This window comes from Balearica regulorum, chromosome 4 (genome assembly GCF_011004875.1).
Source record: "Balearica regulorum gibbericeps isolate bBalReg1 chromosome 4, bBalReg1.pri, whole genome shotgun sequence".
Taxonomy (NCBI): Eukaryota; Metazoa; Chordata; class Aves; order Gruiformes; family Gruidae; genus Balearica; species Balearica regulorum.
Window position 1 is genome coordinate 34,172,188 of NC_046187.1, and position 18,501 is coordinate 34,190,688.

Consider the following 18,501-nt stretch of genomic DNA (forward strand, 5'->3'; position numbering starts at 1 on the left):
CCATAGTTTCCACAGAAACCACTCCCCGCTGAGACAGGTGTCTCCAAGGGAAGTGAAGGGAATATAAATGAGAGAAAGAAGACGCGCACAGATGTCATATGATCTCTGCGGCATCCCCGCGCTGTTGCAAATTCAACTGAACGTTTCTGGGTTTATTTTTAGTTTGGTGGTTTTGATCGTGCGACTGGCACCTTCTCTTGTCATGTAAACTCTGGCTACCCTTCCCTCACATGGAACTGGTTTTGCAGCTGGAGGTATGGCAATGCTCCACCTTGGCAGTGAACTGACCACATCAGACACTAAAGTCCAGTGCTCTAGGAACCACTGTGCGGGGGACAATTTAAATGGTAAATGAGAATTTTCCCCCTTTTTAATTAACCTTTTTTTGTCCTGAAAGAAGTCAGCACAGATAGGTATGGAAATACTTCCTTCTAGAGAGGAATTGGAAAATGAATGAAGCTAGACTAATTTGTCAGTTAATGGTTTTGTTCTTTTGGGTTACACGTGTGTACTGCTAGGACAAATGGATTCTGAAAGATCAGGACATAGTAGAAAGGAATTAACTCAAGTCCTAGGATTTGTTAACTGAGAAAAAAAGAACATTTCTTTCATGTACTTTAATGTCACTGAGGCAAGTATGGATTAACATATCTGAAAGCTTTTTGCATGTTTTTTTCACAAATAGTGTTGTTTTTTGGTTCTTTTTTTTTTTTTTTTTCTTCAAGGGCAATAAAACCGTGACATTCATTCAAGGCTTAGTGCAGCCATAACTACAGATTAACACGCTGGCTACTTCATCTTCATCCTGTCATCTCTCTGCTGCTTTATGAGGAAAGCAGGCTGACATGGTTATTAAATCTGGCAGCTGTGTTGTATGCACATGGGAAGCAAGGAGAGCACAGCATATAGAAAATGAGTAGCTTTCAGATAACAGCCTTCTTTTCACTGCTGTGAGGCTTGAAAGGCAGCCTAAAAAGCTCTTTCTCTTCTTTGTAATCACCAGTCGTTGGATCAGTGTGCAAATATCACAAATACAGTTGCAAACGTAAGTATTCTTTGCCTGTGTGCTGCTTTCAGATTGCTAATTAGAGTTTCTACCTCAGCGTTCTGCTTGAAAAAGCAGAGAGATGAAAGCTGAAAACATCCTGACAGGGAAAGCTTCTCTGCAGTATTGTTCTGGCTTTCAGTGGAAGAGCTACTGAGGGAAGGGGATGCGTGGAAGCTTTCCGGAACAAATAGTTTGCAGTTGTGTGTGTTGATTTTTGGGATGTCTGATTGCCACTTTGTCTGTGAGGGGAGAAGCCAAGCAAATCCAGGAGGTACTTCTAGAGAGATGGTTTTCTGTTTAGATTAGATAATGTTGGATATAGAGCGAGAAACATACTTCAGCAGTAATAGTTGGCTTGCGAACGCATAGGAGAGAAATCTGCCATGGTATTTTTCACCTGGAATCTTTTCTTTAAAAATCAATAAATGTAAACCTGGACTTTTCATTACGAAACTCAACAGTACTTTATTATCAGAAGCGCAAACAAATAGTCATCGTAAGGGGCACCAGTAAGTCTGCATCTGACTTGATAAGAACAATGAACATAGCACGGTGAGCAATGCATGTTTTTCACCAATCTCACTCTGTCTGTACTTGAAGATGATCTTTATCTGCTATGTGGCATGAAGGCAGGATAGTAAGGTGGTTGGGAAGTAGTGGATTTGAAGGTTTCTCAGTGTTGTAGTGATACTGTAAGGAAGAGAATTTGTATTTGTTAGTGTTTTTCGGTCTCATAGCATTGAAGAAACAGCATCTTGGTTTTTATTCTCTTTTCTAATTCAAAGCTTCTGTAGTGCCATTGTCCTATTGAGTTTATGGCTAGTGAATTCTTACTGTGCTATGAATGAAATCTGCTTATTGAAAACAGCCTGTGAGCAGTACCAAGTATAAATGTCAGATAATTGCACAAGAAATGCAGGCTATAGCCGGTTTGTTTGTGTTGCCACAACGCGTTTCTTGCTTTATTTACAGGTTTTCTTATTTCTTAGGGACTGTTGTGGTACTATAAGCTTTTTATGAGCCATGTGAAAATGTCATTATTGCAGTTAACAGGCGACTGCCATTAAGTGACTAGGGAGAGAGTACGTATGTTGTGTTGTTTGCTGCACAGAAGGGCTAAACACATTCATGGTATTACTCCCTTGATAATGCTGCTATAACACAGGTATGTTTCTCAATCTGTTGTTTATAAGCTCCTTTTGCAATTCTTCAGCCTCACCTTACAGACACATGTAGAAATGCCTGTCTTCATTGCAGCAACAAAAGGTGATTTTGGAGCTTCTCTTTCCTTTCTCTTGTCTCCTTTTTCCCCTCACACACAGTCAGAAATTCATAGCTTCCCTGAAATTTAACTGTGAAAGTGGTCATTTTTGATGACAGCTGTGGAGCTAAGCTTCCCAAGCCTGAGTGGCAGCCAGCCAACTGCTGAGACAAGTGGTGACCTTTCAGGACAATGTCTCACACAAAAATGTCAAAATATTAAAATGGCAGACATCAAATGCCATGTGCTTGGGGAAGAGTTGTCAGCTGTCAGGCTTTCAGCTGAAGGCAGTTAATCCACTGCTTGCCTGGATTAAATGTTGAAAGCCCCTGCCTAAGTCCCTAAAATGTAGAGAAATTATTTATATGTGCCCTGAATAATTTCAGACGTTCTTCTGGGAAGATTTGGGACATGGATAGAAAATTTCAGAGATGTTTTATTTAAAATCTGCTTGGGGATCTTCCTGATGAATGTCCAGAAAAGCAGCTTTTTGCCTTTTCTTTTGCACTTTGCATTGTATACCATTTTTCCTTCCAAAATCTTTTATCCACAATGTAAATGGATCCTGATGAAGCCTAAACAAAGTTCACTGATGCGCAGCAGGATGCTGAAATTCTGATAGCGTGTGCACTGACTTTGTAGGCATATGCTCACTGAATATTAAACAATCCCCTGCAGTTCTTGGTGCTGCAGCCCTGAGCTGAAACCTCATTTACTATTACATGCATCAATGCTTTGTAACTTTCTTTGAAGGCACTGAGGTGTGAGGATTCCTATGCTCGCTGGTGTGTCAGCTTCTCAGATACCTTTACCTCCTGGTAAAGAGATCAGTGACACTGTGATTGCCTGCCTTGCTGGATTCTGCCCCCCCCCCCCCCCCCCCCCGCCCAACGTTTCTGGGAGGTGTGAAACTGCCTGATCCTTTACCTTGGCTGGTAGGAAAGCCAGGCAGTGTGCATGGTTGATCAGGGAACTAAACTGTTCACCTTGTGGTTCTTGGAGAATAAGAAAGGGTACACCAGTGACTGCACCGCACCAGTCTTGTCTGGCCAGTTTAAGAGAATTCTCAGCATTCTCCATGCAAAGCACAGGGTCAGCTGTCAACACAGGTAACCCCTGCAAAGCAGTCAATGGCCAGATTTAATGGTGCCAAATCCATTGTTACTACCAAGATGCTGAAAAAGAATATACTCCTTTCCAGTGTTTCTTTCCTTTTTTCCTTCTCTTTCAAGATGGGAGTTCTGTGTCACTCCAAGTTCTCTCTCTTACTACAAGCAAGCAACTTTTTGTACGTTTTAGTTTCTTCACTTCTACTCCTAGAGAAAATGTGTCCTGCCCCCGCTGCCCTTTAAAACTGAGAACACTGCATTCCATGACCACCTTCTCTCTTCTGTAGTCTGAGGAAAGACTAAGTCTCCATGTTGGTCTTTTCTTTCCAGTCAATATTCCGTGATCGCTACTCCTTTCTCCTAATTCCCTACATGAAGAATTATGAAGCAAATGAGGTAGGTAAGGACAAATTCCCATAAACATCTTGCAGAAATTAAACCTTCCTCCTTCCCTTCCTTTCCCCCTTTCTCCTGTCTTCAAATTTCTGTCTGCTTTGCCACAAGCATTTCTATGATTTAAGACTTACTAAGACTTAAAAATCTGTTTGGAAGATAAACATTATGCTCATCTAGTTGAGGAATAAAAAGGTAACTGAGGTACCAATTAATGTAACTTATCACAACACAGATACCTAGGCTGTTTTGGATTTTGATCTTCAAACAGCAAACCGCATGTAGGCACAGTCTATTTAGTCATCCTTGATAATGTTACAGAATAAATAAAATAGGGATGCTGCTGTTTTCTGTGGGCTTTGGATGAAGAAAAAATCTGAGGAAAATAGCTGAATATATTCATCAGCAGCTGTAATTTCTTTTAAATCCAATTATACAGGGCTTGTTTGTTTCCTAAGAAGCTGTGCAGTGTCAGATCAGTTCATTAAACATCAGTCATTACACCTGATATGAAATTCTGACTGGCACCAATGGTATTATCATTTTATTCTGCATTTATATTACTATTACTCTTTACTATTTCTGTAGCATCTAGGAGTACTTTTATTGGAAGGTCACTGAGCTAGGTACTGTATAGAAACAGAAGGTAATCCTGTGCCCCAGATTACTTACAAGCTCTTTTTAAAACAAAGCAATATCCCCTTATCATACTCTTACCACCTTTCTTGTTTGGCTTTTTATCTGAATTCAGAATATGGATGTCTGTAGTATGTTATAACTGAATATCATCAGGATACCAGAGTTTGCCTAGAGATGGTGCTTTAAACTGCATGTAGTTAAAATAAGAAAATGACATATCCTTACTGTGACCTTATTTCAAAGTTGACTTAGTGATTCACTTGGAGTATCTCCCTTAGGCTGTTAATGTTTAACTGTTAAGTTAATGAAGAATATTAATCAAAATTAACTCAACTGACCAAAACATGACTATAATTAGAAAATAGTTGTGGGTCACTGATGAGGATTACACTTAAAATCATTCAGAGACTATTGTCAATTACTAATTTAATAAGGCTCATGTTAAACTTAATTACAAAGGTAATAATATTCATTATTAAGCTTAACACATCATGTTTACTTGTGGTTATTTACAGGATCTAAATTTCAATGTTAATTATTGACATGAAATAACAGCAACATGACACCTGACTGTCAGTGGTTAATTGACTCATCATGGACATACTGTGATTCAGGCAGCTCAATAGTGGGGATCATAATATGGGACGAGAGTCTTCATCTGTATTTTCTGTAAGACACATTTTCCCCATCTCTCTGCTCCTTACCCATCTTAGAAGTAGATTTCAGAAGTCACACATCTGTTAACATCACCTCTTCTGCTACCTTTTGTTTGAATGGTGTGGTGTAAGTAGTTTTTATACCTGTAAACTAGGACTGAATCTGCCATCTGAAATCAGTTGGAAGAACTCTCTAGTTTACAAGCCATACTATAATACACTATTCCATTCTGAAGGAATTTCATTTATTCAGTTTGTACATTCTTCAGATCATCCTTCATGAGGCAAGGCTGTAGTATGTGAATACAAGCTATAACTTAACTGAGCAATGTAACTGACATAACTGAGCAAAACTGCATGATTATTCTTTCTGGAAATTTATATTGTGCAAACCACAATGATTTCTAAGTGCCATTTTTATTATGAGGTCATAACGCTGGTTGTATATGCATGAAGAAAAAAATCTAAAGGATCCCAGAGGGTCAGGTTGCAGTTGGAAAGATACAATACCTTGAATTCCCCAAGATTTTTTAATTTCAGTTTGAAACTATACTTTGCAACAATATCTTTTTTTGCATTGACACTGCAACTTGTATAACCGTGGTGACATATTAAAAACTAACAGTGGGCATTGGTGTCAGCCAAAATTTAAATATATTCTGACAGTGGCACTGTTGTCCCTTCCATAATGCAGTTGAGAACCTAAACAAATGCAAGCGGACAAACATGAAGGGCTATTGTACTCATCGAATGTCTGTCTGTGTTTATTTGTTGGGTGGGTTTTTTTGTGCATACAGGGAACAATGAATAAAACAGTCTGAAAGATTATTTGCAAGTATGCAATTAACCGTAAATCCAGCTTGATCTGGATGGATAAAGCAGTAGTTTATCAATCTGGTTAGCTAGTACTTTGAAAGGATTTTTTTAGAACTCATTAGTTCAGGAATATTAAGACAGGTGCCTCATTTTTATGAGACAATAATGTGATTCCCAAATGGATAAGCTAGAAGGTTAAAGGCAAAATAATTTATCCCCAGGAGCGGTATGGATTACTGTTAAGAACATTCTGAAATCCTGTCCTATCATTCATGTATTTCAAAGCATTCCTGAAAGTAAGGAGCTAGTTTTAAAGGCAGTAAATCAGAACTAACCAAATCACTGCAGCTTGTTTATCTTTTAGAAAGATGGGTAGTCTTAATTTAAAGGCTTCAATACTTTTGAGTCTCCTTTACATATCTAAGGACATCATTCAAAAAAGATAAAAGCTTTTTCTGTTGTTTCCCCGTTCCCCTTCAATTCAGTGGGAATTCACTCATGCAAGGGGCCTTTTTAAGAACTGCAAGAGTCTACAGACTGAAAGTGAGCTACCTCTTTTGAATGCATTGTAATGAACCAGCTTCCATTCTTCTTTGGAAGAATGTTCGCTGAAATATGTGTCTTTGGCTCTGTCTTGGCAGGATGCAGAGAAGTATTTCGTCCTAGCTGTCAGGGCTAGTTTTTTGAGAGAGGATGTTGAGATCCACTCCCTTGACATTCTGAGTGTTGCCCTACTGACATATCTGAATCCATAGGTTGTTACGGCTTTGTAACAGTATGTGTAGCCCTCAGACAGATTTTAAATTAGTCATTAGTTAATGCTGAGGCATTAGGTAATTGCTATGCAAAAGTGAAGTAATGAGGCTGAAAATTGATTACAGAATTAAATCAACTAACACCTCAATTATTTTAGCATGTTTCGAGTTCCCAGGGCAATATACATATTAACCCTGGGCCAAGACATAGCCATCCTACAAGTGAATGTAACTCATACTGCATATTCTCATGGCAAAAGTTTACCCCAAAGGGACTTTCAACCATCAGTGTTCCTACCAGGTGGAATAGCCCAAGTACTCTTTTTCTCTATAAAATTAAGATTGTGTAATTTAAAATGAGAAACAGAGAATTTGTTCAGCTTTTTTTGTTTTTAAAAGCATGTTGAGAGTTAACAGAATGAATCTTCTAACATGGATAGCTTTGTATAGTGCTTATAATGAACACCACACTATGGACATTGGAAGCCTTCTAGAAATCAATAATTATTGATGAGAAAATAAGTAATTACTTTCATTGTAATTATTAGGAGACTCGTGATGGTTTGCTTTGGTTCTGACCTTGATTTTTCATGCACTGAAATAATAATTGCAGCTAATTCTTTTTTCCAGAAATGTTCATTGCTTGGTCAGCATCAGAGAGGACCACCATGCAAAACAGTTGTTTTTATTTCTCAGGAAGCGTGAGTTTATCCTCTTGAGGCAACAAAAGGCCACATCATTAGCTTGGAGTAACGCTTTTAAAATATGGTTCTGTCCTTAAAATGTCTTCTGAAAAGTTTTGCTTTGCTTTATTCTTGAAGATGTGAGGGCAGTTAGACACAGAGAGAACCTCACCTGATTGCAAGTACTGTGAAGGGCAGAAAGAAGAAAGCTCTCTGCTCCTTGATCTTCAGCCAGGTAGCCCTAGGAGAAATCAGAGCTGATGTTATGCAGCCCTGATTTAGGGAGCTGGGAAAACACTGCCTAGATCTTTCAGCAGCAGAGACCCCACACTACTCTGACCCTATTGTCTGGAAAGCCTTTTCCTGCTTCCCCTCTATTTGTTGCTGAGGAAAATTTGAGTGTTGCCAGAGCAGCAAGTGGCACAACATCACTATGTCATCTTCTGTGCTTCTAAATAAATGTGTGTATAAAGAGAGCCCTTCAACTGATTGGTTTAATCAGGTATGGAGAGTAAAAGTAGGTGTAGGGCTGCCTATCACACTGACAGTGCAATTCTCTAGGTCAATGGGTTGCTGTCAATGGGTATGTGTACAAAGAAGTCCATGGTGGTTTGTTTATCTACTGATTCAGAACAGATGCTCGAATGGCACAACTTTCATGAAGGAGGAATTGATAAAGAGTGCAGCTGGGGTGTGGATGGTACAAGAAACTCCATCCGTCATTTTCCAAAAGGCACAATGAATGGTTTAATTGTAGCTACTAACAATTCTTGGCCATTTTATTTGCTATAGACAAAGCGTGATCCCACTAAGAGCCAACTCAGAGAAATACAGTGACAGAGGAGTCTCTTTTTTCCATTCGCTTGGCTTCATTCACTGAACAGATTCCACTGGCTGTGTCTGGACCAAGACCTTCCGCTATTGCTCACCTGCAAAGCCTGCTTCTTCACCACCATAAGGTCTTGAGCTGGCTAACATAGATGTAAATAGGGAAGGAACAACCCCAACAGTGAGGAAATAGTGTTAGTACAATATACAATAAAAAGAGCAGTATTTCATGTTTTTGAGAATTTTTGTAGGGCGATATGTAAAGGTACTGTCTTCTGAGAGCTGTCCATGGGAATACTAATCTTCATACCAGAGAGTTTTCTGCAGTGCCTTGTGAATTCAGTCTGTCCTCTTTTATTGAACTGGGTTTGATGTGTCTTGTTTAATATCTTCCTCTGCTGCAAGGTTTATCCTTAAGGCCATCTCTGGTGCAACCTTTTATGTAAATTTGACTGCAGTACTGACATCTCTACAGGACTTCACAGAGTATTTGATTTTTTTTTTATTCCTTGGAACAAAATATCTACCTGGATGAGGTTTCTATTTTTACAACTTTATGTGTTGTCAATCTTCTCTTTGTAATCATTGATTGAGGCTTGCTACATAGGAGAGGAGAAATGTCTTATGAATGGAGAAGAAAGGACTTTTCACAAAAGAAATGTGTGCATTGTTTGGTCTTACCTAATCCCTTCTAGAGGTTTGTTCCATTCTCTTTGACCAAAAATTTTGTGCCCAAATCCAGGTGTGTGTTATTCTTATAAATTGTAGAGGTCATAGTGGTTTGTAGATGGACAAGAAAAACAGTTGGAATTTGACCCATTACCCCATTACCTGTTTTTACAATGAAGACACAGGTCTTTAATTGGCATCAAAAGCTGGCATCCCAAAGCAGGCTTTCTTCAAATATCAGTACCTTTGTAGCAAAGAAGGTGAATGATACCCTGGGCTGCATTAGGAGTGCTGCCAGCAGACGGAGGGAGGTAATCCTTCCCCTCAGGACTGGTGAGGCCACACCTTGAGTGCTGTGTCCAGTTCTGGGCTTCCCAGTATATGAGAGAGATGGACATACTGGAGAGTCCAGCAAAGGGCCATGAAGATGATAAAGAGATGGGACCTTCTCTCCTACAAGGAAGGGCTGAGAGAGCTGGCATTGTTTAGCTTGGAGAAGAGAAGGCTCAGGGAGGATCTCATCAATGTGTACAAAAACCTGAAGGGAGAGTGCAAAGAGGATGTAGCCAGGCTCTTTTCAATGGTGCCCAGTGACAGGGCGAGAGACAATGGGCACAAACTGAAACACAGGAGGTGCTGTCTGAACATCAGGAAACAACACAGGAAACTGTGAGAGTGACTGAACACTGGCAGAGGTTGCCCAGAGGGGTTGTAGAGTCTCCATTCTTGGAGATATTAAAAACCTGACTGGACATGGTCCTGAGCAGCCAGCTTTAGGTGGCCCTGCTTGAGCAGGGGGGTTGGACCAGATCACCTCCAGAAGATCCTTCCCCCCTGAGCCATTCTGTGGTTCTGTGATTCTGTAATTCTGTTAATGAGTGTCAAATAATACTAAACATCAGTAGCTACAAATGTACTTATATCAATACATCCTCAGCGTAAAAAAAAATAATATTAGAGTATCGGAGGTATGTTACACAAACACTAGGAAAGGACAGAAAGAAAGCTGCCTATACTGCATCAAAATTTCATCTCCCAAATGAATATGCATCAGGACATAGTGAAGTTAGTGTACATACTCATGTGATTTTAAAAAAGACATTCTCTGGCATAAAGCCTCTCCCTATTGTTTAGTATTCAGGCTCCTACTGCAAAGCAGGGAATTTAAATGGTTCTCAAATAAAGGCACTGGAATTTTTATGATGCAAAGCAATCTGATTTTTCTTAGTCTTGTTCTCAGAAATGACTCAATGATTTTGGCTGATTTTTTTTTTTTTTTTTTTTTTTAGGCAAACATCTACCATGAAAAATTTCACCCCAGCCACTAAAGGCTGTCAATCTATTAACTGCTGAAAGCAGGGTCACTTAATGGAGAAATATGAAATTACATGCTTACAGGTGATACTATCAAAATGGACTAAAAATGCACAATTGACAACAAAATGTTGCTTTGGGCAGACAGCGTGGCAGTCGGTACCTTCATGTAGCAAGGAGGTTCTTCAGTATAGCTATAACAAGATTTCTTAGTAAAAATCTGAATGGTAATTAATTCTGTTGAGGATGGTATAAAATATCTCTGGGGGTTCTTCCCCTTCTAAAAACTGGTGTTGGAACTTGCCATAGAAGCTGAGATTACTGTGGATGAGAAAGGAAGTGAAAGGCAAAAAGGCTGGTCCATATGTCTTCACTTTCATTTTTTGAAATAGTACTGGGAAAAATTTAACTTTTTCCCTCATTCAGAAGTTAAGCAGATTTTTGAATCTGCAGAATATATACTTCCTTTACAGAGTGCCTGTGTCCTGTTACTCCGAATTGTGCCATTATCACTCTTGAATCCTCTGGAATATCAAGGGGTTCACATGTCTTTTGTTTTAGGCATCATCATATCTAGGGATGCCAGTGAGACTGTCTGCAAGATAAGCTTCCTTTCTGGCTGACTTCTGCTTTTTGCTGTCTTTAACCTGTCCTTAAAATGGCTAAGAAATATAGCTTTAAAATAACGGTGTTAATCCAAGCAATTGCTTATTTTTTAGCAATTATATTGCAATTATCATCGCCTCCTCGTGTGAGGTCTCTTTCAGCTTGAGCTGGAGTCAGAAAGCAACCAAGAGCAAACAACAATCCTTTCAAAGCAAGAAACATGCCACATTGCTGATCTTGACAAGCACGCAGAAAAGCACAAGCGAATGCACAGAAATTTTCAAGGCCTGCTGTTCATCCAGATACTGGGTACTATGCAGTATTGCCTCACAACAGATTTTCTTCCTTGCGTGCAAACAGAATCACAGTGTGCAAGCTATAATTTAATCCATGTTGTAGACAGCGTCAACACAAAGGCCCTGGTAGAGCTCTGGGCTGCAGTCAGGCAGCTGTGACTGTTTTAATAGAAATCAGGGAGTCCTTGCTCAAAGAATAAGGCAGCATATTCATTATTTTTAGAGCAATAAGAAGCCTGATTGCTGAAAGAAGTGTTTGGATTTTTTTAAATGGCAGTTTAAAAAATAGAACGAAAAGCAGACTGAGATGGAACTGATTTCATATCACTATAAAAATATAGTGATGCTGGATCCAGGTTATAGAGATTTTAATTTTAATTCTGCCTATCTTCAGAAGACCTTTACTAATTTAGATAACATTGGTATTGCTTTTGCATATACATATTTCTTTTTTTATTTGCTTGAGATAGAATATACAATATTCCCAAACTTCTTTGCTGGCTAGAAAATATTTCAAAAGACTTTAAGTTCCTTCCCCCCAGTTAAGAAATTTGCAAGAAATTTATCTAGACATTTTTGTTTGCAAATAAAAAGATACTATTTAGTTGATTTTAGACTCACATTGAATAAAAAAATTGAATGTCATGTTTAATTCTCAGTCATGTCCTTTATACTTCCATATTAATTGCAAGTATGTTCTTATGTAGACTTTCCCCCATAACTAAGTTTTCATACAATTTCATACAAATACTTTCTTATGGAGAATTTGTTTTAAATACCTGGAGAACTCATAACAAAATATATCTGAAGCATTTTAGCATTCCATTAATTCAATTTCTTTTCAAATCAGTGAGAGCATGTTGAACAGAACTCCATTCTTTCAGTATGCATTAGTTTAGTAGATTTGCTTGAATTTTATAGAGCATACAGAAATTTGTGATAGCATTGGTGCTTTCACTCTGCGGTGGGCTGTTTGTCTATAGACCTTTTTGTTGTTCTTGCCTGTAATAAGAACCTGTGTGTGCTCAGTCTGCTGATATTGTCTGTTATCCATTTTTACCCAGGTTCTTATATGTGTGATTGACTGAAGAATTACTCTGGGATTGTTTTTACCCCCAGTTCAGTTTTCTTAGGCTGCTATAAAATGGCATGACATAATTAAATCCAGACACATGAGTGGTTTGGTTCTGATTACACGACAGCTTTAGCCATATGCTACTTGAATCAGGGGACTTTTATATTTTAATTGGGTTCTCCTGCATGGCTAAAGTTTGTAATGTCTTTTGATATTAAGGTCTTCTTTCCCTCTCCTACTGTTCAGCATACCTCTGTAACAGAGCTTTGCTTGAGAACTAGCATGGCCCTATTTTTATAGGGGGATAGGCAATCACTGGGAACCTGACATGAGAATACCTGGAATTCATCAAAATTGCTTCTTACTAGCCTGTTATATGAGATTACCGAAAACTTGGACTGTTGTGTTTGCTTGTAGGCTTCTATAAGTACACATCATCTTTTAAAAGCATTTGCTCATTGAAGTGAATGATTCTGTCCTTTGTTGTGCCTCTGCAGTTCCGTTTCAAGTGTTTAAATTATTTAAGTGTTTCTGCATGCACACTTTAACTAGGCTTGCTGGGTAGAAAGGAAGTGTAGAAGGAAGCTGGGTATTGCATTTTTCTTGGTATTCCCCTCACTGATTCAGCAAGTAGGCAGATGACATATGCATGGGTAATCTCATTCAAGGAGAGGTAAACTGCTGATCTACCTTGGGAGTGGGGAGGGACAAGTCATATTTGCATTGTGAGGTGCAGACCACTCTGACCATTATTCAGGGTAAGTGTGTGTGTGTGTGTGAAGGGAGTTAATTCCTTTTAGTTCCTGGATAAATCCATGGCTGACCTCATTGATGTGACAGTGAAATCAGCGGGAGTTCTCATATGCTTAAAAGGAAGGCACATATTAAAGTGCTTTCTTTGAACCAAGGTCACCGCATTGCTAATCTGAGCATTTTTCCTGTGATGGGCAAATACCTCCTGGTCTCTGAGCATCCTTTGCTCTTGTTGATGCAGAGGTTTGGTTCTGTGCCAAAGCAGCAAGTGGGATATTTACTGCTGTGTTCAAGATGAATGGGGTTTATAATGAGAGCAGGAGCCACTGCTATCTTGAAGGCAGTCTTCTAATTAATCATATCTATTTGTTGTGTGACAGCAAGGTCTTCACAAAAGAGCTTTTGAATATCTCCCTTGAGTTCTGTGTGAGCAGGGGCATCTCACCCCACAGTGTGAGGAACTGGGGAAGCTATTTCTTTTTCCTTGTGAACAAGCTCACATGGCAAAGGCCATACCTAGTAAGGGAGATGGTGTGTTTTTTCATACCAATTTATCTGTTCCAAAGATACTGCTGGAAATGTTTATATGTTATCTAGAAAAGCATTCCTTGGAGACAATTAATCTTGTAATTTGAAATTATGGTGGATGTGTGTGCTGCTGGTGTCAGTGGCTCTTTTTTTCAAGTACCTGGTGCTCTGAATGTGGGTCTGCTGCAAAGCCAAAACATTTGTCCTTCTGAAATACTTTTGTGAACTCTAAAGCTAATCATAGCTAAGGGGTGTTTCAGCACTGTTTGAAAAATCCCACTAGAAGTGCATGAATCACCCCTGAGCAACAGTGGAATTTAAATATTGTGTCTAGGTTCGTTCACAGAATTTAATAGAGAAATGCCTGTAGCGTAGTATAGCACAGTTCAAAGTTGCTTATAGCCAGCTTGGGGATAGAAGCCCAGTTATGGCAGCATGGTGTCTAAGACAGGCTAATTTGCTTTGCTTCTTGACTGAGTTCTCTAGTACTTTAGCAGCACATATACTAGACAGCTATTTTAGAGCTAGCTTTGATATTTCTTCCTATCACAGTGCAGTCTAGACAAACCTTGAGGCTCCAAAACTCTCAGACTACCAGACTGCCAGGTGAGATGGGCAACTGAGGCTCTCAGTTAAGGTAGAACACACCTGAATGGCAAATGAAAGGCATGTGCAAAGACCAGTTTGTACTTGAAAGGTGTCCTCTGAGCTCTGTGTCAATTGGGGCCTGTGAACCACCTCTTACCAGGACATGGGACTCAAGGAAAATAGGAGAAAACTTGCGTACATGGAATTTAAGCTTGTAGGTTTACTGTGCTCTACAACCCCAAAGTTAATCTTTACCCATGGTGCACGTATTTTTGGAGGTGCCTCTCCTTTTATTAGTGTATTTGTGTTATGTTTGGAATGAGTGACCTTAGAGGTGGCAGGAAATTTTAAACAAAACTTATCCTGCCAAAGTAGTTATCCTGTTTATTGGCTCTCAAAGGATGTATTTCTCAATCAATAAAGAAAGTAGTAACAGTTTGTATGTCCAAAATGTCTTCAGTGAGATCTTCAAAGCACTGTAAATGTATCCACACAGTACTTCTGTGAAATAGGTAAGACATCGCTAGTCCAGATTTAATTAAAACAGATGGTCAGATGGGATAGAAATTATATGAAGCTGTTGATGTACATCAGTTATATAACCCTTGTTTCTTTCTACACAGCTCCTAATGCTATAATGTTTGGTTTTTTGGTTACAGTTAAATTTTTATAATGGTCTGCTGCTTTTCCACTCCTGTGAAGTAGAGAAGCAAGTCTCTGTGCAATGTGGCGTTATTTACACTATTAAATTCCAGGCTTGTGTACCTCTGTTTGCTCTGATCCTTGGTGTGGCATTACTGATGAGCTTGGAGGAGACGTGAGGAGCCTTGAAGAGAGGCGGAGCTGGCAGATTAGGGGGAGATGGAGCAATCACTCAGCAGTGCAGGACGAAGTAGTTGTAAGCCTGACCTTTCTGTATAGAGAGCCATGAAGAGTGAGGTGGTGACAGCAGTTGTTTCCCTAAGCCATTTGGAGCACAGAATATTTCCTGTAGTCAGATGTGGCCTCCAGGGGTTAGACACATCCCCAGAGTCTTTTCTGGCATTTGCTAAACCTCATGAGGCACCATCAAAGGGTTAAATAGTTCCACAGTGTGTCGCTCACTCTCTAATTAGGAAATGGTCCAAGAGCTCAAAGTTCAAAATGCACATGGTCTGAGCTGGGACTAGGCCCAAGTTCCCATTGATTGCAGCTTCATATGTTAGTGTGCTGCATCTGCACATGATCTTTTCCCCTTGCCATTTCTGCCATTTGTTTTCCTTTCTTAAAGAAAAATGAAACAATTAATTTCCAGAGTTTCACTTCTTTTGTCACTACACAGAGTCTTTCATTGCTTGAGCTTGTGTGCTTTCTGGGAATAACTTGTGACCCACTTTATAATAGAAACCAGGCCAGTAAAGCATGACAAAAACCATCGCACTCCATTCTGCAGCATCTGCGGCTACTGCTGGAGAAGGAGGAGAGGTCTCCTTCCAGCAGAGGCGTAGATATGAACTGGTCAGGCTGAGCCTCAGGGGGCTGGGGTTCCTTGTTGGCCCCCAAAGGGGAAGCAGAGGACATGCAAAATGCTATCCAGCTGGGACTGTATTTTGAGAAGAAAGGGCAAAGTGAGATGAGGCTGAGGCCACAAAAAGGGAAAGGAGAAAAAACAGCTTTACCAAGCAAACAATAAATGGTAGAAACCAGATGCATGGATGGTAATATGGAAGCGGACAGAGTCAAAATGTTACCCCATGGAGCCTGCAACCCAGGGAGTGGGCGAAGTTAAGTTCCAGTGATTTATAACACAAATACTTTCTGGTTTCAGATGCAGAAAACTTAAATATTTGTTGGTTTGTTTGTTTTGTTGGTTTTTTTTTCCCCCTGTCAGAATCTTTCTCCTATCTGATTTTTTCCTAGGAAATCAAATTATTACAATGTTTTCAGAAACTTGCATTTAATTAAAATAAAGTCTCACCTTCCTTTGGAAAATACATTTCAATAAAACATTTTAGTGCTTGCTGAAAATCAAACAAGGGGTTACAGGAGCTTTTGAGACCTTCTGTTTAAGAGTGACATGGTTTTGGGGCTCATAGTTTTAGGCCTCACCCCAGAATGAATGGTAGCTTCTAGGGTTGATAGCCAGGTTTCTGCTTATGAAAAAGAAGGCGGTGATTCTGGTCTCCACCTCTTTCCCTCTCCTGCTTCCAGCCTCGTGTGTTTACTGCTTCCCTCCGCTGGCTCTTGTGCTGTTTAACATGGCAGGGAGATGAGTCAGAGCATTAACCTGTCTGAAAAACATATCCAGCAAGACAAATTTGATCTGTGAGCTTTCACACCGTTCCTGGAACATGTGTAAGGGCGGGGGCAGGCCTGTGCAGATGGGAATGGCAATGAAGAGAGGGAGCAGGATGACTCTTTTGGTAAAAGTAAGCTGTTAAATCAGCTTCGCCATCTCACTTAGCTGGTGACTGGGTTGGTACCGTTGGCAGAGCTGGTAACAATTTTCCTGCATCAGACAAGGCTTAAGGACAAAGAGGCAGCTTCATCCTTGGCAGAATTCTATGAGTGGAGTCACAGGAGTTATAGCCAGGGTGACTTTGTCTAAAGTGTGCCTTTTCAACATAGTCCACTAAATCAGCTCATTCTTGCTCTCTCTTTTGTTTCTTTATTTGTGGCTACACTGCATTAGCATCTTAAATAAATTGCCATGGGAATCAGAGATGTAATAGCTAGCTTGCTTTCTCTTGTGCATCTACAAACAGTCTTTTCATAGCAGTCTTTTCACAATCTCATGTACAGTGTTTGGGCACTTGATCCATATCCATCAAGGGCTTTTGATGCCTATCCTGTTCTGTAAAAAAATCTAATAGTGTAAGGTGCATAACATATGGTATGTGGTTGATTGATAGAAAATTTCTAGCACATATAATTTATATGTGCAGATGAGACATCTCTCTTCCTGGTGTGACTTGTCACCTATTTATTGCTTCTCAGTCTCTTTCTGATACATTATTTCTATATTTTATGACATGTGGATTGTAGAAATGAAAGAATAATAGATGGTTTGTTGAAGCAGGGCATTCTCTGCATAGAGGACAAGGTAGAAAAAGAGAGCTTTGTAGGAAGAAAGAAGGCTGAAAAGACAGGCCTTGTGATGAAGAGAGCTGTGGGAGTGGATCAATAAGAAAGGAGAAACTCTGAAAAGGCCTTGAAGCTCAGGACAAGAAAGCATGGCTGGCATGGGGATTGTAGGCAATGTGGCTGGGGTATTGAACAAAAGATGACCCCAGTTGCTGAATTTTCTGTGGAGAACAATGTAGGTGCATTGGGAATAAGATCCAGGCTCAGTAATCAAAATAATTAAAGTAATCAAATACTGTGATCACATGGTGGATCTGGGCAGAGATTTACATGTTGAAGATACAGAAAGAAGAGAACTCTAGTAAAATAATGTTGTTAATGTGGATAGCACAGGGTTAACTAAACAGGAAATCTGGGTAAAAGTATAGGCAGCGTAGGTTATATACTTGGGTGGCAGCTGATGGAGCTGTGCAATTGCACCAGAATCTCAGATATCCTTGAAGAACGTGCCTAGTATGTCTCACTGTGAAGAAAAACTTGCAAACGTGACCCCAGCACATTGTGATGCAGCGATATGTGCCAGAACTCGTGCGCAGCCTGTCAGCAGAAGCCTGAGAGCTGCGATATGCCTGCCCATCTGAATGAGGTGCTAACTTCAGCATCTGCTTCTGCAGGGGGCTCGGCTTCTTTGCAAAGCAAAGGGGGAGGGAAATGATTTGTGCCAGGACTATACAGTAATGAATGTAGTGTGATTGGACTATTTTAATTTGCCCCCAGAAAAGGATCCTAAAATTAGGAGCTGTGAAGGCATTTAATACAGTATACCTAAAACACAGGGTAAAATATGGGATGGGAGAAAAGCAGAAAGCTGAAAAATAGAAATACATGCTTATAAGTCATTGACATAAAAATGGTAAAGGAACCTGCACAGGCAAATACTAAAAGCTGGATAGAATATAACCCGAAGTAGCGTGCCTTGGGAGTGTGAGAGAGGAAGAGGTAGATGCTGAGAGAAGAATTAATCAGAAAGGTCAGAAAAAAACCAGTGAAAGCCAGAGAGACGGCATGGTTTTTAAGGAGGATTTTAATTATTTCCAAAGCAGAAAAGAGCTCAAAGAGGCTGAGGCTGAAGTACAAAGCATGATATTTATGCAGGGAGTTGTTATAAGAGACTTGATGAGACCGATTTTGGTGGCAGACAGACCTCACAGCCAAACTAGAGGCATAAGAAAGTAGGACAGAGCTGGGATGAAATGGGATCAGCAGCTGTAAGCAGAGTATTCAATTAACTAGGAACAATTCAATTCAAACAACAAAGGAGAAAGGAGCTTGGGGAGACAGGTGGGATCATAGATGGCTGAGGCAAGGAGCTTAAATTTCAGGGAGTATTCACTTAGTGCAATACCTCTTCTGTCTCTTTA

The 18,501-nt window shown here is 39.8% G+C and overlaps 1 protein-coding gene across 4 annotated transcripts in view; it reads left to right on the plus strand.

Moving 5' to 3' along the window:
* The window catches only part of TRIM2 (tripartite motif containing 2), a 131,400-nt gene that overhangs the window by 34,438 nt on the left and 78,461 nt on the right, over positions 1 to 18,501 (plus strand). The window contains exon 1 of one of the 4 annotated variants that reach the window (XM_075751729.1): positions 93 to 1,045. The exons of 1 other annotated variant lie outside the window; for it this stretch is intronic. The gene's annotated coding sequence lies outside the window, so the exon portion shown is untranslated. Of the gene's footprint in view, positions 1 to 92; positions 1,601 to 3,782; positions 3,815 to 18,501 lie in introns of those variants that run through there. 2 more of the 4 variants (XM_075751730.1, XM_075751725.1) reach the window with 2 other exon arrangements.